This window comes from Sphaeramia orbicularis, chromosome 15 (genome assembly GCF_902148855.1).
Source record: "Sphaeramia orbicularis chromosome 15, fSphaOr1.1, whole genome shotgun sequence".
NCBI lineage: Eukaryota > Metazoa > Chordata > Actinopteri > Kurtiformes > Apogonidae > Sphaeramia > Sphaeramia orbicularis.
In genome coordinates this window covers 5,722,959-5,749,927 of record NC_043971.1, presented here as the reverse complement: position 1 = coordinate 5,749,927, position 26,969 = coordinate 5,722,959, and the positions used below count along the sequence as shown (strand labels likewise).

General features: G+C 36.7%; 1 protein-coding gene and 1 pseudogene across 1 annotated transcript in view; both read left to right on the top strand.

Moving 5' to 3' along the window:
* Positions 1-1,955, top strand: part of LOC115434564 (sorbin and SH3 domain-containing protein 1-like) — a 125,039-nt pseudogene extending 123,084 nt beyond the window's left edge.
* sorbs1 (sorbin and SH3 domain containing 1) overlaps positions 1,571-26,969 on the top strand; it is a 158,059-nt gene continuing 132,660 nt past the window's right edge. Inside the window, exon 1 of the mRNA XM_030156240.1 lies at positions 1,571-1,665. The gene's annotated coding sequence lies outside the window, so the exon portion shown is untranslated. The remainder of the gene's footprint in view (positions 1,666-26,969) is intronic.

Below are 26,969 nucleotides of genomic sequence, written 5' to 3'. Positions count from 1 at the left end.
ATCTCAACTTTTCATGCTCCTACCTTCTTAAGGTGTACATTCACTGTGAGATTTTAGAGATGATTTCTCACTCGTGCGACTCTTTCTGGGATTGGACCAGATGTGCCTCTAATGGTGTGTGGTGTTTGGTGCAGTGTACATGGGGTAAGGAGAAGCCATGAACACCTCACCACCAGCAATCGTGTGTTCGCAAAGAAAACAGAGCTGTTTGAAATCCTGCTCGCTCCTCGTTAGGGTGTCACACTGTCAAAGCAGTGCCACGAGCCCATGGGCCTCACATTCTCACACTGTGCATGTGCCAACACAGAAGCGTACAGTAGCGTACAAGCTAACAGCAGCTGGCTATTGGCCTAGTGCAGTGTTTCTCAAAAAGTGGGGCGGGCCCCCCCGGGGGGGTGCGAAGGCTTGCCAGGGGGCATGGGATCATTCCTAGGTGTTTATTTTTTCTTCAGGTTAGAACATGTAGCAGGTGGAACTAATGTTTTAGCGTTGGAGCACCCTAGACTCATTTTAGGGACGTACAACAAACAAATCTACTGCCATGGTGATCTGACACTAGACTAGACCAAGAGTTTAGGTTTGGAGAGTGGACCAGGACTGGACGGGAAAAGAAAAATGTGCAATGTTTGTGTTTTTGCACAGTTTGTACGGTTTGCACTTTGATGTCCTCAGATGTACAGTGTAAACGGGCTCACTGCAGCCACTGATATTGTTAAAATGTTCTTTTTTTTTTTTTTTTTACCAAAATGTGTTTGTTGTTCTAAAAAAAATTTACCTTATTGTCATAGTTGTAAGATAATTACACATTTCCTATTTTTATTTGGAAAAATAATGTCTCAGGGAGCAGCCTTGTTGAGTTCATTTGTATTGTTGAATCAAAAATCTACATTATTTTTAATTTGCACAACAAATTATTCAGGAAAAAGCAAAAAGTATTCTTACAGTATTGATGTTCTTTCAATAAAAGTAATAATTGCGCCACAGGTACACTGTGTTGGGGTTGAGGGGGGACTGGAGATTTTTCGTGCTCCAAAGGGTGAACCCCAGGAACATGCGTTACGTGTGCCAGTACTCTGGAGGTGTGGCTTCAGAGGGACGTCTGAAGAAAGGGGTTGTGGACTTTGAACTGGGTATTTTCAAAATGTAGCTGCTCGAACCGTTTTTCTAAGATCTTCAGACCCCCACCTTTAAAGCCATAATGGTTTTGCTGCTCAGAGTTTTTAATCTGTTCTTGTATTTTATTCTTTTATTTTTTGGCTTTTCCCTGTAAGTCACTTGGAAAAAGCTTCTGCCAAACACATAAATGTAAAATGTAAATGTGTCAGGTTCGACACCCATGACATGTAATGTCCTCAGTGGGCCACAGTGGACCCTGTTGTTGGGCCACTTTTGGTCCGCGGGCCTCATGTTTGATCCCCCTGCCTCCACTGTTTTCCCTGAGGTTCATTTTCCTGCGTAATGGACACTTGGGGCTTTTATGTGAAGGGCTAGTTTGTGCTGCTGTGTGTGTGTGTGTGTGTGTGTGTGTGTGTGTGTGTGTGTGTGTGTGTGGTGTGTGTGGTGTGTGTTGTCGCAGCTCAGGCTGGTGTGTGTGCAGTGCTGACAGGACGCACTCAGTGGAGTGTGTCTGCGGAGGACAGCACACTGGAGGACCGGCACACTCAGGTAAGTCCCATCCTCTCCCTCCTCTTTTTAGTCTTTTCTTTTCTTTTCTCGCTGCAACTTGTGCCTCAGTGTCCGCAGACTTTGTGCGTGTGCCGCTGGTGCGCAGCCGCACTGGAGCCGCTCACATGCGTCTGTTTGTGGTGGGTCTGTGGTGGGTCTGCAGCAGATGGAGGGGCTCTGGCTTTGGGACAGTTACTGCAGTAAAGACTGATCCATCCAGGGGAAATGCGACCCGCCATGGGTTGCCGCACTCTGAAACTGAATCCCCCAGAGGAAAACCCAGGGAATGAAAGCCCCCCGCACTGCCCACAGGACAGACCCCCACCCGCTTTGACGGACTAGAGGAAGGTACTGTGGAGTGGGACCCTGGACACGGAGTCAGAGCACATCCATAGAATCAGGCTGTGAGAGGAGGACAATGCACTTAATGGAATGCACACCATGCGGCATGGAGGTGCGACCCCCCCCCCCCCCCCCATCAACAGCTCTGTCACCTTCAAATGGAATTAGAGCTGATCAGAAAAGTCCCCAGGTGTTCACTGGAATGTAGAAGCTGATCCAAGTGGACCAGGAGTCTGAAAGAAAGCCCATCTATCTATCTATCTATCTATCTATCTATCTATCTATCTATCTATCTATCTATCTATCTATCTATCTATCTATCTATCTATGAAAAAGAAACTCAAACAACTCAAACCTGATCTGGAAAATGGTCAAACAGTGTCCATAAGGTGACATCTTTAATGCACATTTGTATATTTGATTGTTTACATGTTAATATTTGAATGTTTCTGCCAACAGAAAGTACATTGTGGCTATTATTTAATTTTATTTATTTATTTATTTTTCAAAATACAACTTGGTTAAATTATTTCAGTGTGTGTATAAGTACTTTTTGAACATTTGAGTACAGTTTCAACAATATAATAATGATAATAATTGTAAATAATAATGATAATATAACGATAACCGTGATAATTTTGGTCACAATAACCGTGTTATGAAATTTTCATATAGTTACATCCCTACATAAGCTAAAATAAGTTTCTGATGTCCGTGTTGCTGCTTCGTTATGCAGCTCATTGCACATTCAAACTAGCATCTGCTCCATTGGACCAGTATGCTCAGATTATACAATGCAGAAACTTCACAGATATTAAAATGTTTTTTTTTTATTATTTAGATGATTTATAACATAAAATCTGCCGGTTATAAAAGCTGGAAACCCTTTTTTTTCAGTTTTAGTTGTAAAAATGTTCTTTTATTTTTTTGTAATGTCCTCAGTGGGCCACACTCTTAAAAACAGAGGTACGAGATCAGAACATTTATTTACCTATAAGTACATTTAAAAAAAAAAAAAAAAGTTCTCTCAAAAGTACCATATTGGTCTTTAGGAGGCCAGAACTGCACCTTTAGACTATGAAAAAGGCTCCAAAGTTCTGTAAAGTACAAATGTGTACTCTAAGGTACCCTGCAGCATTAAAACTGTGTGTAGACCATGAGAATAGGCTGTAGGCTGGAACTGAACAGTAGGACTAATTAGAGTTCAAACATCAGCCTGAGCACATTATTTATTATATATCATACCGTCATTACTCTATATTATATTTAATAATAATTTGTGTTTTAATTTAATAGCCCAATTAGCTCAATGATAATAGCCTGATAATTTATTTATCTTATTAGAACCTCTGATTTTTGCTATAATCTGTGTTTTATCCAGTTTTCATTCACACCTCCATGTCTGGATGTCGTAGTGTGCCTATGCTGTTTTTGGTTTTGTTTTTTTTTTCTCAATTAGGCCACCGGTTCAAACTTGAAACATCATGGCATTATCAACTATACAGAGTTTTCTTTCTATGCATTTGTACCCTTTTAAGTACAAGCTGATACCTCTATTTTTGAGTATCTATCTATCTATCTATCTATCTATCTATCTATCTATCTATCTATCTATCTATCTATCTATCTATCTATCTATCTATCTATCTATCTATCTATCTATCTATCTATCTATCTATCTATCTATCTATCTATCTATCTATCTATCTATCTATCTATCACTGTGGCATTTAAAAAAAAAACAAAAAACAAAAACCCCCTCCCATTCCAAGTGTGACTTAGTCCACTTCTTGTGTCCAAATGTGTGCTTATATAAGTGCACAGTAGTGAGCTCAGACTATTGCTGCTGGTATTGACACAGTGGAGTTGAATGTTAAACTTTGTGTTCTTTGTCTGACAAAACAGGTCTGTGAGGCGTTTAATGACCACAGCCAGTGCCTTAGAGGGTTAGATGTGCAAGTAGACAAACATGTAAAGCATTATATGGAGACGGAAATCTGCAGTTTCACAGCTGCAGAAGAGTGAAGTCCAGCAAAACGCATTATTTTCAGATTTTTCACTTCGCTTTATTTTATTTTATTTTATTTTAACGATTATTACATTTTAAAATATGTAGGTGATGCAGTGTATGTCATTTGTGGATATTTTATATAATGTGCAGACCGTATCCCTGGTTAGGCTTTAAAGAAATTATACTATAACAAACAAAAACTGACAAAACAGCATTAAAATCAACAAAGATTAAACATTTGACAAGATACATACATGTTATATGTGCAAATAGACATATGTTTAAAGCATAATATTGAGAAAAAATCTACATTTTCACAGCTGCAGTGGATTTTTTCAAGAGTTAAATCCATCAAAACATCTTATTTTCAGACTTTTCACTTCGCTTTTCTTTCTTTCTTTCTTTCTTTCTTTCTTTTTTTTAAATTTTAACAATTATTACATTTTAAAATATGTAGGTGATGCAGTGTATGCAATCTGTGAGTATTTTATATAATGTGCAGACTGTACCCCTGTTTAGGCTTTTAAGAAACGACACAAACAAAAACCAACAAAACAGCATTAAAATCAACAAAGATTAAACATTTGACAAGATACATACATGTCATATGTGCAAATAGACATATGTTTAAAGCATAATATTGTGACAAAAATCTACATTTTCACAGCTGCAGCGGATTTTCTCAAGAGTTAAATCCATCAAAACATCTTATTTTCAGACTTTTCACCTTCTTTCTTTTTTCATTTGACAAGGACAATACATTTAACCATTATTACATTTAAAAATATGTAACTGATGCCATTTATATCAGACTTTTGGATATTGTAGGTAATGTGCAGACCGTATTCCTGATTAGGCTTTTAAGAAACGACACTATAACGAACAAAAATGGACAAAACATTAAAATCAACAAAGATTAAACATTTGACAAGATAAGTACATGCTATATGTGCAAATAGACATATGTTTAAAGCATAATATTGTGAGAAAGTTCTACATTTCCACAGCTGCAGTGGATTTAAGTTCATCCTCTTCCAACAAAACACCTAATTTTCAGACTTTTCATTTTCTTTCTTTTTTTAATTTGACAGGGACAATACATTTAACCATTATTACATTTAAAAATATGTAACTGATGTAGTGTATATAAGACTTTTGGATATTGTAGGTAATGTGCAGACCATATCCCTGTTTAAGCTTTTAAGAAACGACACTATAACAAACAAAAGTGACAAAACAGCATTAAAACCATCAAAGATTAAACATTTGACAAAATAAGTACATGTTATATGTGCAAATAGACATATTTTTAAAGCATAATATGGTGACAAAAATCTACATTTCACAGCTGCAGTGGATTTTTTCTTGAGTTCAGTCCAGCAAAACACCTTATTTTCAGACTTTTTCACTTTATTTTTATTTTTTAAAATTTAACACTGATAATAGGCCGACATTTAACCGTTATTACATTTTAAAATGTAAAACTGATGCAGTGTATGTAAGACTTGTGGATATTTTATATAATGTGCAGACCGTATCCCTGATTAGGCTTTGAAGAAATGACACTATAACGAACAAAATGGACAAAACATTAAAATCAACAAAGATTAAACATTTGACAAGATAAGTACATGTTACATGTGCAAATAGACGTATGTGTAAGCATAATATTGTGAGAAAAATCTACGTTTCCACAGCTGCAGTGGATTTAAGTTCATCCTCTTCCAACAAAACCATTAATTTTCAGACTTTTCACTTTCTTTCTTTCTTTCTTTCTTTCTTTCTTTCTTTCTTTCTTTCTTTCTTTCTTTCTTTCTTTCTTTCTTTCTTTCTTTCTTTTTTTTTCAACAAGGACAGTATATTTAACCGTTACAAAACATGTAACCGATGCAGTGTATATACAACTTGTGAATATTTTTATAATGTCCAGACTGTATCCCTGGTTAGGCTTTTAAGAAACGATACTATAACGAACAAAAACTGACAAAACAGCATTAAAATAATCAAAGACTAAACATTTGACAAGATAAGTACATGCTATGTTCAAATAGACAGGTGTAAAGCATAATATGGAGACAAAAATCAACATTTCGATAGCTGCTGTGGATTTTCTCAAGAGTTAAGTTCATCCTCTTCCAACAAACACCCCCCTTTTCAGACTTTTCAAATAAATAAATGACAAACAATACAATTATAACAAACTAAAACTGACAAACAACCTTAAAATCATCAAAGATTAAACATTTGACAAGATACATACCTGCCAACACAGTCTAAAAATAGTCAAACACCACTGCAAGTTGATAAAAAAAATAAAATAAAATAAAATAAAATATCAACAGTTTGATGATCAGATCAGATCAATACTGGATTGGATTTAATGTTCACTGTTTGGTGTTTTGTTGTTGTTTGAGCTCCATTTTGCCTCATGGTTGAAAGCTTTTACATTAGTTGATGTTTTTAATTTAAATGGGAGGGTATTCATAGTTTAATTTCATAGTTTCTTTTGAATCTTAGGTATCTGCGTAACATGACGCTGGACAACCTTGATGAAATATTAACCTGAGCACAAATAATTAATCAAACACCTTCGAGGACAAAGACAAGGAAGGCAGTGAGACTGATTTTCTCCAAACCTGCCTCTGAATGTTTTGTTTCGCGACTATTCCACTTTCACACTGAAGCATCGGAGATAAAAGTGTCAATACTGTCAGTGTTTGCACAAAAAACAGGAAATCCATTAGCTTTGTTCACGTCCAACTGGGACTGAGCTTCCATGTGTTTTGTGCTGGATGACGGGTTTTTCAGTTTGAGGGTCCGTGGTGACTCAGTAGTACTTCTGCAGAGTGTGAAACGCACTCGTGGTTTACAACATGTCAGTGGAGGACGTGCAAATGTTTACACAAATGGGTGATATATGGGAACAGGCGCATCAGCACCTCGCTGCTGAAAGTCCAGTTTTACAGACGAGCCAAGACCAGAGTGTTCAGACTGACTCATGGACAGTGTGAAGGTGCGCATCCAGGACACAAGGACAGGGGACGGGGAAACACAAGTATTTCAGTTTGCATATAGACTTGTACTGCGTTAGCCTCCTAGCATAATTATTAACTCTTACACAAATAGACAAAAGTATGTGGACACGTTGAATTCAGGTGTTTCTTTTCTAACAGGGGTCTGGGATACAGAACAATAATGACTCATGTCAGAATATAGTTTTCATTGTATTGTATTAGTTTAGTTACCTACGCCAAGGAGGTTGTGTTTTTGCTTTTGTTTATGGCCTGTCTGTCTGTCTGTCTGTCTGTTCATGTGCAAGATAACTCAAAAAGTTATGGATGGATTTGGATGAAAATTTCAGGAAATGTTGATACTGGCACAAGGAACAAACGATTAAATTTTGGTGGTGATTGGGGGGGGGGGGGCAGCCATTGATCTGCCTTGGCGGAGGACTGCATTCTCCGAGTGCTTTTCTAGTTTAAATTGTTCACTTTTCTTCTTTTCTGAACCCTTTACAGTTCACACATAGAAATAGTTCTTATGGCATTTGGCATGATATACGTACACATTTTCATCCTTTCACGTGTTATTCAAAGCCATTTGATTGTGTGTCAGATCTCCGGTTAACATACAGGGTGGGGAAGCAAAATTTACAATATTTTGATTGAAAGGGATTGAAAGACAGTGTATGACCAATTAGTTTATTGAAAGTCATGAGAATTTGTTTGCCACAAGAAAATGTACATAATAGAAAATGTTTTTATTCTATGTGTCCTCCTTCTTTCTCAATAACTGCCTTCACACGCTTCCTGAAACTTGCGCAAGTGTTCCTCAAATATTCGGGTGACAACTTCTCCCATTCTTCTTTAATAGTATCTTCCAGACTTTCTGGTAATAGTTTTGCTCATAGTCATTCTCTTCTTTCCATTATAAACAGTCTTTATGGACACTCCAACTATTTTTGAAATCTCCTTTGGTTGTGACGAGTGCATTCAGCAAATCACACACTCTTTGACGTTTGCTTTCCTGATTACTCATATGGGCAAAAGTTTCTGAAAAGGTATGGATAATAGTGTTAGGTATGATTATGACATCAATATATGTTTGGTTTCAAAACAATTGACGTAGTGCCTGCTGAGAAAAAACAACTAAATGTTCATTGTAAATTTTGCTTCCCCACCCTGTATCTGTAACTCCTAACCCTAAACCTAACCGTGTGGTATTTTACGCGGCGTGAACATACACGCGGAAACCTTATAATGCGTACAGATAACATGCCAATTAAACGTGGCGTGTTATCTGTACGCAATTCATGATATCACATTGGAAATACTCTGAAATTCTAAATTTCAACCTGGGCATAAGAACCATAAGTGTGTTATTTGAGGACATAACAAGACTTTATTACTTTTGTGAAATTTTTTACATTTTTTTATTTTCAGGTAGAAAATCAAGGTCAGTGAAGTTACCATATTTGGTTCCCTACCCATAAGTGGCACAAAAAATATCCAAGAAGTAAATATGAAAAAACAACAACAAAAAAAACCAAGAAAAACTCATGCAAGATGAAAGGAACATGTATTTTAGAACATTAGAACATCACCTTTAGAACATAAGACCAATATAAGTGTTGATCCAGGCATTAAATGTTAAGAAAATGTTGATGTTTATAAACTATATGGACAAAAATAGTGGGACACATGTCTACAACTGTAAGATGTCCTGTTCATGCTGATTTGAGATAAAAGCATCAATATTAATAATCTAAATGATATTTGTCTCAATATAAAACTATAATAGGACATTTTTCAGTGTTGTTTTGTATTCCAGACCCCTGTTAGAAAAGCAACACCTGAATTCAACCTGTCCACATACTTTTGTCCATTTGTCCATGACTTAGGTAATTATTCTGTGAGGCTAACAGTTTGTATTACTGCACAGACTGACTATTGGATTATTTGTTCAGCTCCAGTATTTTACGTTAACCTTCCTCAGTGCCGTTAGCTTCTGTCTGAATCATATTTTCCTTATCAGTGAACTTGTACGTTCAGTCAGTCTTGATTACATTTGTGCTGCCCTGCAAGAAAATATTCTGTCTAACACTTTGTATGTGTTACAAATACTGTTTACACAGTATTAGAACTAGAGATAGAGACATTAATCCGCGCTGAAAGGACATTTTACCAACAGTATCAGCAGAACTTGGCTCTGATAGTGGTCAGGGGCTGGAATAACTGAGTTTGATGGAAAATTATAACAGTAAAATAGAAATCACACCATGAATAATGTAGATGTGGGACAATTTGATGTTCAGTTCCAGATTTATTTATTAACTTTTGCCTCATCCACTCTAATGTAGATATTTTCTTCCTCAATTTTTTGGTCCACACAAACTTCGTTTTACAAAATATTTTGCCAAAACCGACTCCAAATGTGTCCAAAGTCTGAGATAAATGATAGCTGTTGTTGTCCAACCTGTGGATAATACTGGACGTAGCAGACATGAAGGTGAAGCAGCAACAAGTTCAGTCGTAAACATGTGTTAGCATAGGTGTTGGTTTTGGAAGCGTATTTGTCTCTGAACACACATAAACACACAAAGAATTAAGAAAATCTAACCTTTGGAAAGGGTTTATAAAAATATATGTTTTTGCAACTTAAAATACTGTTTACATGTGGTTGAGAGGAACAAACAGAGAAAAAAATGTCATTTTTTTCAGTGTTTGGACTAGTTTGTGTTGTCATGTGACAGAAGTTTAAAAAAAAAAAATGGAGAAAGACAATAACTGTTTTGCAAAATATCTGCATTGGTTTGGACTTTTGACTTGATGTTTCAGGTGCAAATTCATGACACAAGGCAATAATGGACATGAGCAAAATTGGATGAGATGCCATCGATTAACAGTTTTCCCTGAAATAGAAGTTTGCAAGAATCTATTTTTGTGACGTAAAAAGCTGCTTACGTTTGGATCAGAGGCACAAATGTAGGAAAAATATCTGTTCTGCAAAATATTCTCATTAGTGTTGATGGGGCATTAGACCACAGTGGTCACTTCAAGCCTTAGTTTCTAATAAAAGTCAAGAAGAGTACACTTCCAAAGAGGTTAAATTTGTCAAAAGGCCTTAACATCAGTAGCTGGATGCTTCTATGGAACTGGGTTCATTTTTTGTATCTGGCACTTTGCTAGCTTTAGACCCAATAATAAAAGAGAAAGACAGACATATTTCCCTCCAGGATGTACCTAACAATGACCTCAGATAAATGCAAAAAAATATTATACTTTTACTTTGACCAATCTCAGAATTTATGAATTTTTAATAAAATATTGGGGCCAAAAATAGGACCAAAACTGGGACAATAAAACCTACCTAGGTGTCAGTGCATTAGATCTGGACCACATGGCTTAAAATGGTCTTATATGGACTATAATTAAAGACACTGTGTTAAATTTGTCAATTCTAGTGGTTTTTGTAATCCACACGTGTGGGTTTTTCATGAATCTCAGTCTCATTCCAGGTTTTGTTTGTAACCCATTGTGTCCACTTGCGTTACATGCAGAACCTGCCCATTTAAACACAATTAAATTGCAAATGATTTTACAACAGTGGCCATTTTAGGGAAACACTCTGCCTTGAATAATTTGTTCAATTCCCAAAATGTACCTGTGAGAGAATAAAAAGACCTTTAAAAAAAAATAGCAGCGTGTAATTTTTGTGTCCTTTTGACTGTGTTACATACAGATTTTTGTATTAGATATAATGTAAAATAATATAAAAATATGTTTTATCTGAAAAATAGTTTCTCTTTTATCTCAGTTAATATCTATTTTTAAAATAGACCCAAAGTGCTTCCAAACTTGCTTCATAACATTAGTCTACATCTGGTTTAAATTTTTAGCCCCTCTGTCCTGTTTTTAGGACCAGTTTCATAGAAGCACCCAATAATAGACATGAGTGAAATGAGGAGAGACACCATCATTTAACAATCTCTATGTTTGCCCTTAAATGGAAGTTTGTAAGAATCTCTGTTTTTGTGACGTAAAATGCTGCTTATGTAATGGATCAGAGGCACAAATGTAGGAAAAATATCTGTTATTCAAAATATTCACATTACAGTACATTTACAAAGGTGTTTATTCTTGTCAAAAGGCCTTAAAATCAATAATAAACATGAGCGAAATTAAGAGAGATGCCATCATTTAACGACAGTAAAGAGCAAACAGTCTTTGTGTTTTCCCTTAAATGGAAGTGTGTAAGAATCTCTATTTTTGTGATGTAAAATGCTGCTTACATGTGGATCAGAGGCACAAAAAAATATCTGTTTTGCTAAATATTCACATTAGTGTGGATGGGTATGAGACTTAGATGTTCAATTCAAGCCTTAGTTTCGAATAAAAGTCAAGGAAAGTACATTTACAAAGGTGTTTAATTGTGTTAAAAGCTTTTAACATCAGTAATAGACACCATCAATTAACAATTTCTATGTTTTCCCTGAAATAGGTGTTTACTATTTTTGTGACGTAAAAAGCTGCTTACATGTGGATCAGAGGCACAAATGTAGGAAAAATATCTGTAATTCAACATATTCACATTACAGTACATTTACAAAGGTGTTTATTCTTGTCAAAAGGCCTTAAAATCAATAATAAACATGAGCGAAATTAAGAGAGATGCTATCATTTAACAGTCTTTGTGTTTTCCCTTAAATGAAAGTTTGTAAGAATCTCTATTTTTGTGACGTAAAATGTTACTTATGTAATGGATCAGAGGCACAAATGTAGGAAAAATATCTCTTTTGCAAAATATTCACATTATAGTAGGTGTTTAATTGTGTCAAAATGCCTTAACATCAACTTTTTCCTATAAAATTTACCATTATTATATCATTTTGTAAAAATCTACTTCTAATTTTACCTTTTTTTTCCCACAATTTATGCATGAATAGTTTAAAAAGTCAGTGATGTCCTGCTGATTCTCCACAGAGACTATTGGATCATTCATTTACAGACAAAGCAGAGCATCTGAATCGTCAAATATGTTTCCAAATATTCAACAACATCCAGTATGAAATGTGGTTTTCTCTTTCATAACTCAGTAACATCCAGTGTTTGCTTTCTCAAACGACCAATAAATCAAGGTCAGAGCGGTGCGTTTGAGTCTGCGAGCAGGAAAAGCCATGAATGAAACCTGTGGCGTCCTGTTGGGACGGACCCGGTGCAGTTAATATTTTATCAGGCTTGTTCAGAGTCACGTTACACAGATCAACTACATGTGAGCCACGCAGCCCCTGGAGACCTGAATCTAAAAACTGAACGTCAAAGATTTGCCAAAGCCAGCTGGCATCAGGATGGAAACAGCTGGAGGATTTGACCAGCGCCACATACATTTGTGTTGGAACCGGCCGACGTAGACTGTGGACGTAAATCAGCAAATGTGTTTTTTCAGATTAAACAGAAACCTGAGTGGAATTTGTGGACGTAATGACTTTTAACCTTTGGACTCATTTGGTTCAGAGGTGTTTTAGTCCTTTGTCTGTGAGTATTCAGCGGTCTGCACAAGACCTGAACGACCACCAAAGACCAAAAACATCCACTGATCTAAAAGGTTTAGTAAATGTTGATCCTCTAATCCTATCAAACCATGTAAATAACTGGTGTAAAATACAGTTTGTCATCTTTTCATGGTCATCAGATACGACCCATTTGGACGTTCAGAGCATCATCCTCTGTGACATTGATTCTAGGGGTGTAAAAAAATATCGGATCTGCAATATATCGCGATATTTCATTTCACAATACTGTATCGATATTAAAAAGTACTGTATCGATTTGTTTTTTTTGTTTTTCTTTTTTGTTTATATTTTATTTATTATTATTTAACACTCTTTTATTAAATAATGTTCGTTCCTTTGTTGGGATTCGACAAAAATAATGTTCTGATGTTAGTTCTGAACTAATACAATATGAATATTTGAACAGGATCTTAAACTGTAATGTCTGTAAAACACAATTTCAGTTTGAACACAGGAAAATTTTGTGATATAGCATTAGATCCTGTTGGGATCAAATAAAATTGTGTTTAGTATTTGTGCATATTTCTGGTGGAATTCAGTTGTTCAAGGAAATAATCATTTAAAAAAAGAAACAAACAAAAAATTGCCTTTTTAACAGAATCATGAAATATCGTGATATATCGTATAGTGATCCTAGTATTGTGATTTTTATCGTATCGCCAGATTCTTGCCGATACACAGCCCTAATTTTTCACCAGTAAAAGCCATGGACTTTAATAAATGACATTTGGTTTGATATATATTAAATAATCAATACAATGAATCAAAATGTCGTCAATGTCGAATATTTAACCCATAAAGACTGTGGATGCACCAGTCCGACTTTTTCAGTTTTGATGCAGATACTGATGCTGGGACCGTGGGTATCGGTCGATAGCCAATACAGATACTGTTCTGGTATTATTGTTGATTTTGAGCAGAGGTTCTAAACCAGAAGGGACACTCTGCCTGGGGGGGGGGGGGGGGGGGGGGGGGGGGTCACAAGTGTCATAGTCGTGCAGGGGCATTAGCAACTACTGTTGTTCCCATCACAACAGTATAAATCACTCGGTATATACTCCCCCCCCCCCCCCTTGCTGGCAGCAGGTAGTTAGTGGCTGTTTCTCAATACGCGTTCTTGTCTGTTCTTCCATTCTCACATTCTTGTGAAACGTCATCAGTCATGGCCCAAGTACTGTTCCAATGGCAAGTTTGCATAAACCAAGAATGCATGGAATATCCGGGTGTTGTTCTTGTCTGCTAGCTTAAACCAGCGATGCACTGGTTGGTGACTCATGTAGACTCAGCTGGGAAATAATTCCCCCCAGCTGAACCGACGAAATGTATTACAGTTTTGAACTAGAAAAGCACTTGGAGAGCACAGACCACCACCAAGGCAGATCAGCCCCCCCCCCCCAAATCACCACTAAATTTTAATCATTTCTTCCTTGTGCCAGTATCAACATTTCCTGAAAATTTCATCCAAATCCATCCATAACTTTTTGAGTTATCTTGCAAACTAACCAGCAAACAAATAAACAAACACTGGCAAAAACATAACCTCCTTGGTGGAGGTAAAAATATACAAAAATGTGTAAATGACATGTACACCATCAGTCAAAAGTTTGGACTCAGCTGGTTTTTCTTTATTTTCATGACTATTTACATTGTAGATTCTCACTGAAGGCATCAAAACTATGAATGAACACGTGGAATTTTGTAGTTAAAAAAAGTGACATAACTCAAAACATACTTTAGATTTTAGATTCTTCAAAATAGCCACTCTTTGCTTTTATTTCTGCTTTGCACATTCTTGGCATTCTCTCAGTAAGCTACATGAGGTAGTCACCTGAAATGTTTTCCAAAAGTCTTGAAGGAGTTCCCAGTGATGCTGAACACTTGTCGGTCATCTGAGGTCCATCTCATGTCATTTAAATGAGAAGGTGAGTCCAGACTTTGGACTGGTAGTGTACTAATACAAATGTATTGAAATCAAATTGAGTGACATTGTGGTGATTGGAGGGAAATACATTAGGGACAGATGACAGAAAAAGGGAGGAAAGTTCACAAGTACGCAGCCGTCCTGGAAGGATCGGTCTTATGGATCAGTTGCTTTTACAGATCCCTGATCCAGCTAAAATGTCAATATCGGGGCTGATATCTGATCCTCATATTGGATTGGTGCAACTTTAATAAAGACCCAGTTATACATCTCCTGATCTAAAATGTTTAGGCCTAGTATCAGTTGATCCACTAATTCTATCAATCCGTGTAAATAATTGGTGTAAAAGGCAGTTATTCATCTTTTCATGGTCATCAGATATGACTCATTTGGACGTTCAGAGGCTCCGTAGTTACCATGGAAACACCATATCCTCTCTATCATTGAGCCTGTTTACATGACCATAAACGTCCGATAACTGGGAGTAATCGGATAATTGTAATAATCAGATCTAATAAGCACTTAAGAAATGTGATAATCAAAAAAACCTGGTTTAGACGCTCCAGTCCGTTACTGGATTTCTTTCAGAGTACATTCTTAAACGTCCTATTGTCTCCGCTTTGACTGTAACTTCCATTTTCTATGATTTTAATTGTGTTTACAAATTCGCAGACATAAAAAACTAAATAAATCAGATTAACCCGTATACATGCAGGATGACATCTGAGTATTAGGGATAAATCCAGGTGTGTTAATCTGATTTCTCATAATCAGATATCCTGTTTACATGATCACTTACATATTCTCATAACTTCAGAAACCGGATAATGATCGGGGTATTGGTGTGGATGTAAACAGACTGTTTGGTTCACCAGTAAAACCCATGTGGTGGTCATAGATGCTTAACGCCATATTTTGCTGAAATTTTGCAGGTTTTTTTTCTTTCTTCTTCTGAGATTTTATGAACATCTACATGATGAGTAAATGAAATACCAGAAAATACCAGATTTTCACTGAAAAATGCACAAAGAAGAGAATAGTATTATAATAAATAGTGATAAATGAGGTTAATGTTGAGAAAAACAGCCACAAAAGTAGTATAAGGGTTAAAGTCATCCTGGCTTTCATTATTGCATCATTAAACTAGAAAATTGCTAAATAATTGACTCTATTTATGTAGAGGTATAATATCAGCATTAAACACATGTTTTCATCCATAAAATCTACTTTCAGATGTCTGATTTTTACATTTTCTGTGTAAAATGTTTGTATTTTGGTGAAAGGCTTTGTCTTTGCTGTGAATAACGGATGGCTTTAGATCAGGCCGGATGTTTGAGCTACACACCAGGTTTCTGTTTTCACTCCATGTTAATGTTACAACAGGTTGCTAGGCGATGCTCTCCTCTAACAACCCCCCCCCCCCCCCCTCCATCTGCTGCCATTGGCTGAAGTGGATGGTGAAGTGAAGTGTTATGCTTTGGCTTTTCGAGGTCTGGGCACAAAGAGGCACCACGATCATGAACACATGTAAACAAGGCAGTGAAAAGACAATTTATGCTCCGGTGACGGATTTAAGCAGTGAAACCCGTCTACTGCCCCCCCACACCCCATCCCCCACCCCTCGACTCATCTCCCCAGTGTTATATGTCAACAACTGACGGAAAACAACAGCATCACGACAGTTGTTGGCAAATATTTTTATAAGACCCAGCATGTGTCTGTAGTCGTCATCACACACAGTAAAACAGAATGTTAAAGTGACAGGGACCCGTTTACATGACCATAAAAAACTCAATTAAGGTTTAAATTAAGTCTTTAAATCAGCATCAGGAATAAAACACAACATTCATTTTACATAAAAGTCAGGTCCAGCGGTGACACGATTATATGTTCAATGTTCAATGAGCTCTAACTTTGTACATACAGTCTCAGAAAAAACTCTTACACCATCAAAAGTCATCAGAAACAATGGTTATACAATCCAGTCCTAACTCCTGTGTGTATCATGTGACTAAAACAGACAGAAAAGAAAACATGGAATGTCTAAAAGCAAGGACAGTAATAGTAAGGATGATTGCTTCAAATACATTTTTTGTCCAAAAATATTTTAAAATGTGCTTTCATCAAAATGTCACTGATTTTGATAAGGTTTATGCCAAAGTACTTAACATGCGGTTCCCACTGGAAATTCACTTACATTTACCTATGATGTGTCAAATAACTGATGTCAAAATTGAGGAAAATGTATTGGAAACTTTTGGACGTACTGACACAGATTTAATCCTGTAAAGCCTGAACCATCAAATCATTGACAGAAAATCCCAGTTCTTTGAAAGTGGAGCCTTTATTGGTCCTTCTGAACAACCAAAAAAATGTGTTTTTCAAATATCAATTTCCATGTATGAGTTTCACTTTTGTATCATATTTGATACATCGGGTCTCAATGCACATATATTATGATTTTTGAAAAAAAAAAACATAATATAACACAAACATGTCTAACAAATTGGTAATGTAAACGGGTTCAGTGATGCGTTTGAGGACCATCAGTCAGTCCCAGTCAAACATAATAACCCGTGGGTCCAGGTTGACGTCTGCGTTCCCTCCTGTGGTCGTTATTGACGGAGCTGCTGTTGTGTTTGCGTCTGGGTGTGACGGGACCAGTCCGACCGGGGCTGGCGTTCCTGAAATAGACAGATGATGGAGCCCCTCTGGAGTCCTGCGGCACGCTCATTTCACACGAGGATACCTTCATAGCACTTAAAATTGCTGGATTATCACATCGCTGTTTATATTCACGTTTAGCTGCCATATCCTATGACTCAATTATCAAGTAGTCCTGTCACACAGGAGTTATATTAGGGAACACACTCAGAGCTTCCATTCCACGTCGGAGTCAAAACATCCAGCAGAGATGAGGAAACACTTTCAGCACGCTCTCACACAATGATTTGAATTGTCATCGCAGCTCACCTAATGTGCAGTCCACCCTATTATCTAAGCCAGGAGGAATCTACCACGCACAGCTGAGCCTGGGATCTACAGACGCCTCCGAAAAAACTGCAGACTCAGAAACCGTCTCCTCCGTCCGTCCTAGTTCTCAATGGTTTTTATGGGATTTGACCAGTTTTTTTTATACTTATGTTAATAAGCCAGGCCCTTCACAGTTGTTATAATACATAATCGTCATATCACTGTCATTGAAGTAGGGATGTAACCATTACTGTTAAAACGATAAACCGCGGTTAAAATTGCAGATGGTTAGTATAGCCATTTAAATTCTAATTATCATGATAACTGTGTTTGAGTACCGCACATTTAGGGGAAAAAAACCCTATGTAGAGATCTGCTTTTTATGTCAAATATTTGAGTATAGTTTTAATTTAGTACAATTTTAATTGTATATGCCTAATATTTGGAACCAATATTCACTTTAAAGTCTTTGAAAGGTTCGTTAAGCATCTGTGTGTTATTTATGCAATAAAGTATATAAATTTTTCAAATCAAATTTTATATTTTTTTGGTGTGTTTTCTGGCCTTTTATGTTTTTATAGTAGGTTAAAGTGAAAAAAATAACACAGATGATATAGATGAAGTTGTGCTGAAAAAAAAGATACCAAACATGGGTATAGTAAATATTTGTTTATATAGTATATAAAGGCAAAATCAAAAGGACTGAAAAACGGCCAAAATAGGCTCAGACCACTAAGGGTTAATATTTGAATGTTTCTGCAATAGAAAGGTACATTGTGCCACTTATGTTATTTGTTTTTTTTTTGTTTTTGTTTTTTTTTTAAATACAACTTGGTTAAATTATTTCAGTGTGTATAAGTACTTTTGGACCATTTTGAGCACAGTTTCAATAATACCTTGATAGTAATGATAACCCTGATAATTTTGGTCACCATAACCGTGATATGAAATTTTCAGATCGTTACATCCCTAGAGTGAAGTTACTGCGATTAACCCTTAAAGACCCAAACATCCACCCTCGACCAAAACCATCTACTAATCTAAACTGTTTAATACCTGTTGATCCACTAATTCTATCAATACATGGAAATAATTGGTGTAAAATGCAAATGCATAAAAAAAGACAAACACAAATCCTTCAGTAGTTGGAGACTCACCCTTATATTTCAACTATACTATATGGACAAAAGTATTTGGACATGTTGAATTCAGGTATTTCTTTCTTTTCAGGTGTTCTCTTTTCCGATTAAACTTTAAGGAAATATTGATGTTTATAAACTATATGGACATAAATATTGGGACACATCATGCCTACAGTTGTAAGATGTCCTGTTCATGATGATTGGAGATAAAAAACATCAATGTTTCCTTCAAGTTTAATGGGAGATTTTTCTTCCTCAGTGAGATGTGAAGAAGTAGATGGTTAGTTGTGATAAAAAATTATCATTTACAGTAAGAGCATGAAAAATATTTTTAAAAAATTTAGTAGTAGAACATTTAAAATCATAGTCATGGATAAAAAAAAACAAACAAGGAAAACTAAATTAATGTTGAGAGAAATTAAGTAAAAACCATCTCTGAGGCATTTTGGAATCAAAGATAAAGGTTTAACCCAAAAAAGACCCAAACATCCACTGTTGACCAAAACCATCTACTGTACTGATCTAAAATGTTTAATACCTGTTGATCCACTAATTCTATCAATACATGTAAATAATTGGTGTAAAATGCAGTTCTTCATCTTTTCGTGGTGATCAGATATGACCCATTTGGACGTTCAGAGGCTCCGTAGTTACCATGGAAACACCATCATCTTCTACAATATTGCTTCACCAGTAAAACCCATTGAGTTTAATACATGACAGTGGATGGACACACTGAGTTTATGTTCAGTTATTGATAGATATGACTGAAAAAGTCCCTTTTTCATCATCAGTAACTCTCTAATCTCTGCTGCTCAGTGACGTCTTTAACCAGATATAAACAGAGGTGAAGCTCACTTCAAAATAAAACACACTGGCTGTGGATCAACCATGGTCAGATTAGATGATCATCATCATTAAATGACCTGCAAATTATTATTTTCATCCATGATTCTTCTTTTATTTTTTCACTTCCTTGCCTGCTACCCGCCTGCATTTTGTTTAATTTTACCTGTGCCCATGCCTGTGAATTTTTTTTTTTTTTTTTTACCCGTCTCTGTATGTTTTTGCGGGTTACCTGTTGGGTATCAGTCTACCTGGTGCAGGACTCTGGTCAGTACCATTCACTGTGGAATTAGAAAACAGAAACTTTTATGATTTTGTCTGGTTAAATAAGTATTATTTCTTATGTGGTATATGATATTCTGTTCATGCTTTCTTTTCTTATATTCATCATTTAATAGGTCTTACAGGGTGGGGAAGCAAAATTTACAATGAACATTTAGTTGTTTTTTCTCAGCAGGCACTACGTCAATTGTTTTGAAACCAAACATATATTGATGTCATAATCATACCTAACACTATTATCCATACCTTTTCAGAAACTTTTGCCCATATGAGTAATCAGGAAAGCAAACGTCAAAGAGTGTGTGATTTGCTGAATGCACTCGTCACACCAAAGGAGATTTCAAAAATAGTTGGAGTGTCCATAAAGACTGTTTATAATGGAAAGAAGAGAATGACTATGAGCAAAACTATTACGAGAAAGTCTTAAAGATACTATTAAAGAAGAATGGGAGAAGTTGTCACCCGAATATTTGAGGAACACTTGCGCAAGTTTCAGGAAGCGTGTGAAGGCAGTTATTGAGAAAGAAGGAGGACACATAGAATAAAAACATTTTCTATTATGGACATTTTCTTGTAGCAAATAAATTCTCATGACTTTCAATAAACTAATTGGTCATACACTGTCTTTCAATCCCTGCCTCAAAATATTGTACATTTTGCTTCCCCGCCCTGTATGTATTTTATTTTATTGTAATTTTGTTTGTTTGTTGTTTTTTTTTCTCTCTCTCTTCTGCCCAGTTTACTCAGTTCTGGTTGTAGTTGTTGTTTCCATTATCATTAATTCCATGGTTGTTACTGTTTGTATTGTTGACACTGTCTTGTGAGAGTCTTCGCCACCTTCTTCTTTCTTGCTCTCTCCCCTTCACCCTCCCCCTCCCCACACACACATGTCAGGTCCGGCATTGAAACGTGGTTCAACAAAACTCATAATAAAGACAGTAGAATATCAAGGGGAGCTTCATATACTTTATGAAGTTTCCCTTGGCAAAGAGAATTTGTTTGGCACCAAAAGGAGCCAGACTACCATTCTGCTGTTAGGATACTGGACAAGACAAGTTAGAAAAAAAAGAAAAAAAGTATTGTTTCATTCATGGCACAAAAAAAAAAAAATGCAGTTTTACTTTTTACTTTTGTACCTTATTACAATTGAGAAATAGTTCTTTTTTACTTTTACTTAAGTAAAGGAGTTGAGTCAGTACTTGCTGATCAGCTGTACTTCTACCCACTTCTACTTAAGTACAGAATGTGAGTACTTTTACCACCTCTGGGCATAAATGAGGTCTTCATCTATAAACTGTTCAGTGTGGTGACATCTGTCATTTCTGCTTGTGTCTGAGGTTTATGCTCATATTTGTTCTGTGGAACTTTTCACTCTGCATGTACTGAAGTAAACTCTGTCAAAGCTCCTCAGAGCGTCTTTAATATTCAGTGTTTATCCTTGCTCGGTGCCCTGTGATCCAGTGTTTCTCGCTCTTGGAGGGAAGCCTGGAGCCCTCGCTGTGAAGATGTATCGCCCCGGGTAAACTGTCAGCCTGATGACATTCTTATTACGCTCGCTCTAAAAGCCTAGCAGGCGCGTTATGAGCAGCCTGGCTCCCAAACACGGCGTCTGTAACAGGAGGTTGGGTCCGTCCGGCCAAATGCAGCCCTCCCACAGACCTTCACACATGCCAACCCAGTGTTCCCAGTCCTGGGGATCTGGCTCAGATCAGGTCCAAAAACTGTCAAGGCTTCTCATGGTTACACTGGCAGACTCTGAACGCTTTGGGACACAGCTAGCGTTGGCTGGGATGATAGGAACGTTTATTTTTCTGTGAAAATAAGGACACCTAATTCCTAAAAGTCAAACACGCATGTTCAAAATACAGTTACACCACTATCCAACACTGGATTTCTTGATTGTCTAGGGCCAGTGAAACGTCACAGCTAGGGATGTTAGAAAATATCAGTTCTGCAATATATCGCGATATTTCATTTCACAATACTGTATCGATATTAAAAAGTACTGTATCAATATTTTCAGGTATTTATTCAAATGCAGATATGATGCAGGTTCATTTTTGTTTTTTGTTTTTCTTTAGTGTTTATATCTTATTTATTATTATTTAACGCTGTTTTATTAAATAATGGTTATTTGAAGCTTCCTAAAAGCACCTTTTACTGTCTGAGAGGCAGATGTTAGTTCCTTTGTTGGGACAAAAATAATATTCTGATGTTAGTTCTGAACTAATAGAATATGAACATTTGAACAGGATCTTAAACTGTAATGTTTGGAAAACAGAATTTAAGTTTTAACACAGGAACATTTTGGGACATAGCAATAGATCCTGTTGTGATTTTTAAAAAAAAGTGTTTAGTATTTGTGCATATTGCTGGTGTAATTAAAATCTTCCAAGAAATAATCCTTTTAAAAAAGAAACAAAAAAAAATTCCCTTTTTAACAGTATCCCGATATATCGTGATATATCGTATCATCATCCTAGTATTGTGATTTGTATCGTATCACCAGATTCTTGCCAATACACACCCCTAGTCACAACTGGTTAGTAAACTTAGAAAATAACTGACTGTAGTCAAATTGAATTGAAATTTTTTTGTTTCCAAGCAGCAATTTGGTTTTTTTAACAGTAATTCAGACGATCAAACACAGGATTTGAAAGTAAAAGCTAAAATAAAGTGAAAACACTGAATTAACCAGTAAATAAATAAGAATATATAAAGTACAATTAGCACATAGTTGTCATCATGAATATAACTGAATGCCTTAAGGCTGATTTAAATATTACTAAATATTAAATAATGCACTAAATGACCTGATCAAGCTAATGGTAAGAAGGTTTGTAAGTCTAGAAAATAATCAAATTGAAATCTTTATTGTCCCCAAGGGATTAGGGATGCACTGATCTGATACCAGTATCCGGCATCGGCTCCAATACTCAGTGTGTGTACTTGTATTTGTACTCATAAAGTAATCTGATACAAATGCACCGATACCACTTACAGCCATGTGACAGTCACAGTTCAGAGCAGCAGGTACGAGGAGGAGGAATAATGTGTGTGGAGTGTGAAGAGTGTGGAGATTGAACCAAATAAACAACGGTGATAAAAGTAACGCTGACTGACAGTAATGTTCCAGACACAGACAGATACAGACGCAGCGTTCTGTCCGTCCTCTGCGTACATTTCATCCGTTTTCCAGGTGCTGGAGGATGCGTACCCAGACAGAGAATACCAGCAGGAACCGTGGAGGTAGAGGATCTGTTCAAAGAGCCACTGTGTGAGTTAGAGAAAAACTACTGACACATTTAGGACAACTACCCAGGGCTGGACCAGGGGTACAGAGCGGTGCAGACCACCACCAGCGGAAGTGAAAACCAAACTTCTGTCTCATGTCTCTTTTCTCTTCCTGCTGAAGCTAAGCTTTTAAACCTTACCAGTGAAAACGCTGCAACATTAGTATCACAGTAGTGTTACCTCTGTCGTCTCCATGTTTGCTATTACTGACTTCTTCTTCTTCTTCTCAAAAAACTTTCCTCTTCTTCGTGGTATTTGTCCAGTATGGTTAATTCAGAGCGGCGCCCCCTGGTGGATTAAGTGAGAAACGCTCATTCCAACACATTAACCCTTTCATGCATAAGTCACTACAGTGGACAGTTCTTCTCCAGCTGTTCTCTTGTATATTCATGGGTTTAGTTGTTTTAGTTCCATATCAGCCAACACAGTGGACACTTATGCATCATCTCATATCCTGACATTCAGACCATTACTATAACTTTGCTGTTCTTGATAAACCTGATCTGCACTAACATGTTTGAGTGTAAATCAATTGTTATTTGTTAGACAAGGAGGTTTTTTTTTTGCACATTATCTCAATGAAGTGAGGAATTAATAGCATTAGAATATGTTAAAATGTGAGACGACATCAGATTAGCAGCATTAAACATGTTTTTATTTCATTGTTTTCATATCCCTCTCTGATATTGGGTTTTAAACACGTTTCTTTACTTCAAAAATGAAATGCATGGATATTTTTGTAACTCCACAGAAAAAAAAACTTGATTGCATTGGTTTTTTTTTTCATGCCTAGGGAGGAATAAAAACACTCAAGAAAAAAATCTTGACTAAGGTTCTCACAATTAATGCATGAAAGGGTTAAATGTCAGTAGCAGCACTTTGTTCCAGTCAGACTAATGACAACGACAATAAAGCACATTTACAAGAGGAACTAACAACTGGAATGGGATTATTAAGTACTCGTATCGGTACTCGGTATCGGCAAGTACTCAAATGTAAGTACTCATACTCGTACTCAGTCTGGAAAAAAGTGGTATCGATGCATCCCTACAAGAGATAATTTGGTTTTGAACAGTAATTATCACAATGTGTTGCTGCAACTCTGGTTGGATTCTGGTTGTAAAATGTTATAGATTTGAGCTGATTTGTGACTGAAACTTCAATTATTTGCTGTTGATTAGAACTGAAACTCCTGAAAAGGTGGTGACGGTCGTAGATGTTGTGTTTCTGTGCAGTTACATTAGATCCATGAGTTAAAAGGAACAGACTTGGATTCATCCTAAACTCCGTCATTATCAACACGAGTGCGTAATCCAGTTCTGAGGCTCGTAACGGCTGCACTGTATAAATTACATACATTTCCTTTTATGCTGCAGTTGTTTGAAATGAACTTCAAATAGCTCGGTGAAGGAATGTGTAGAATCCCAGGCTGCTGTCCGGCGTGGAAGCTGTTTATGGAAGAGAGCTGAGGGTGGGGGGGGTGGGAGGGGGTAGGAGGGGGGGTCTTCTCAGTTAGGGGGTTAAGCTGCTGCTCCGGAGCGGCCCTTTCGATCCATGTTTGGAGCTGTTTGGTGGGATCCACGCTGAGCACTGGAGAGCTTCTTTCACTGTGCCATTTGTTGACAAAGCAGAAGTCAAAGGCTGTTGCGTAACGGCCCTTTCTGTCCGTCCATAGTACAACAGTGGGTGATGAGAGCGCTTTTGTATGGACAGAGCTCTGTTTTAAGGCGGACCCTGACTGTGGCACAAAGACCCCCTGCGTTAAATACATCATAGTTCAACTCGGTGTCATCCCACCCTTGTTTATTTGAGGGGAAAATACAGAAGCACTTTCAGATCAAGTGACTGTTGGGGGCAAATAGAGGAGAGTCTGCTCATACTGGACTCATAAAAGTGTTCATGGAAAAATCAATTTTCATCCAAACCTGCACTAGCCTGTATTTGCAGAAGTTAGATGAATATATTGGCTGTCATCCAGTTGGTCTTTCCTGCTGGTCCATCAGATGAGTCAGTGAAGGAACATTTTCTTTGACCTTCAATCTTCTATTGGAAATATACATTCATGTTTCTTTCAAATAAACCCGACAGGCTGCAGCTGACCCACGGCCTTTTATGAAGTTTTAGGCGCAAAGTTGTGGGAAGAAATAAATAAAAGGATGAAATCACATATTTTGCGGGTAAAATTCATTTAAGGAATAATTAAGTTACCTGTGAGGAAACAATTAAAATCCAGGCCACCAATGTTCATCCCTAAAGTCAGTTTACCAGAGGCTAATAGTAAGTAAGTAAGTAAGTAAGTAAGTAAAGCTTTATTTATATAGCACTTTTTAAAACAACATGTTACAAAGTGTTTCACATAAAGGGGAGATAAATCAAATCAAATCAAATTTTAAGTCAATTTACAGAAACCCAACAGAATCCTCCAGGAGCAAACACTTATGTCTGGTGACAGTGGCGAGGAAAAACTTCCCTTTAACAGCAGAAACCTCGAGCAGACCGAGACCTGTCTGCCTTGGCCAGTTGGGGTTAGAGTGAGAAAGTAAAGGAGGAGAAAAGAGAGAGCGATAGAGATAGAGAGAGACTGGGGGAGAGGGTGGAGACGGGGGAGGTAGGTGGAGACACATGCACAGGTAACCGAACTAGAACATGTATAGAACAGTATAATAAACACTATCGTAATTATATGGATGAGTGATGACGATAAAGGTGGAGAGAGGCAGGACCACAGCAGCAGGTCCAGAGATGATCTTAGGAAAACCTGTGAAGATCCAGGGAAAAACCAGTGATGATCCTGGGAAAACCTGTGAGGTGTTAAAGCACAGAGATTCCAGGGAAGAAGTCAAGTCAGTAACATGAATTCACTGGGGTGTAAACAGAAGAGATTTAATGAAATACTTGTTTATAAAAGTGAGTTTTTAAGAGTCGCTTGAAGGTGTCTATAGAATCTAATGATCTGATGGGATGGGGAAGACTATTCCAGAGGGTTGGGGCCAGAATTGCAAAAGCATGGTCGCCTTTTGTTGAGAAGTTGGAGCGGGGGATGGATAGGAGGTTAATGTTTGATGAACGGAGTGGTTGTGGCGGTGAGTAGGGAACTAGGAGGTCAGAAATGGAACTGGGGGTGAGGTTGTGCCGGGCTTTAAAAGTAATTAGGAGTATTTTGAAGTGGATGCGGAATTTTATTTAATTTATGAAATAAACAATGAAAATTATTTTAAAAATGTTAAAAAACATGTTTAAACAGCATTAAGTGCAGTATAAAAGAACAATATTAAAAAAGACAAATAGAAAAAAGAGCAAGGGAAAAAATATAAAACAAAAATAATACATTAGAATTTGCTTATTTATTTCTTTAAAAAAGGGAGGGGGGGCTAACAGAGACATGTTTACAGTCTGATGAATCTATAAATAGCTCTGACTTTGACAGCTAACATTAGCTTGACTGCCGAGTTGGACATTCAGAGTTCTTGTTTATTGAATAAAACATTTTAGTTTTCACTGATGTGGATGAGAAGTTACATTTGAACGAGTCTGTCATAAAGTTCACTGTTTTGTAAGTACAAAACTCTGGGTGTTAGTGCAGAAGTTACTTAACGTTAGCACTAATTAATAGCAGAGAATTTGTTTCATGACAGTTTCATCCATGGATGGGTGAGTAAAAATGGATTTTAGACCCAAAGTACAAGGTTTTATTTTAAACAGAAAACTAATAATTGATGCATAAGCTAAAATAAGTTTCTGACATCCATGTTACTTCTTTGTTATGCAGCTCATTGCATATTCAAACTAGCCCAATATGCTCACATTATACAATGCAGAAACTTCACAGATATTAAAATGTATTTTTTATTATTTAGATGATTTATAACATAAAATCTGCCTGTTATAAAAGCTGGAAACTTTTTTCAGTTGTAGTTGTAA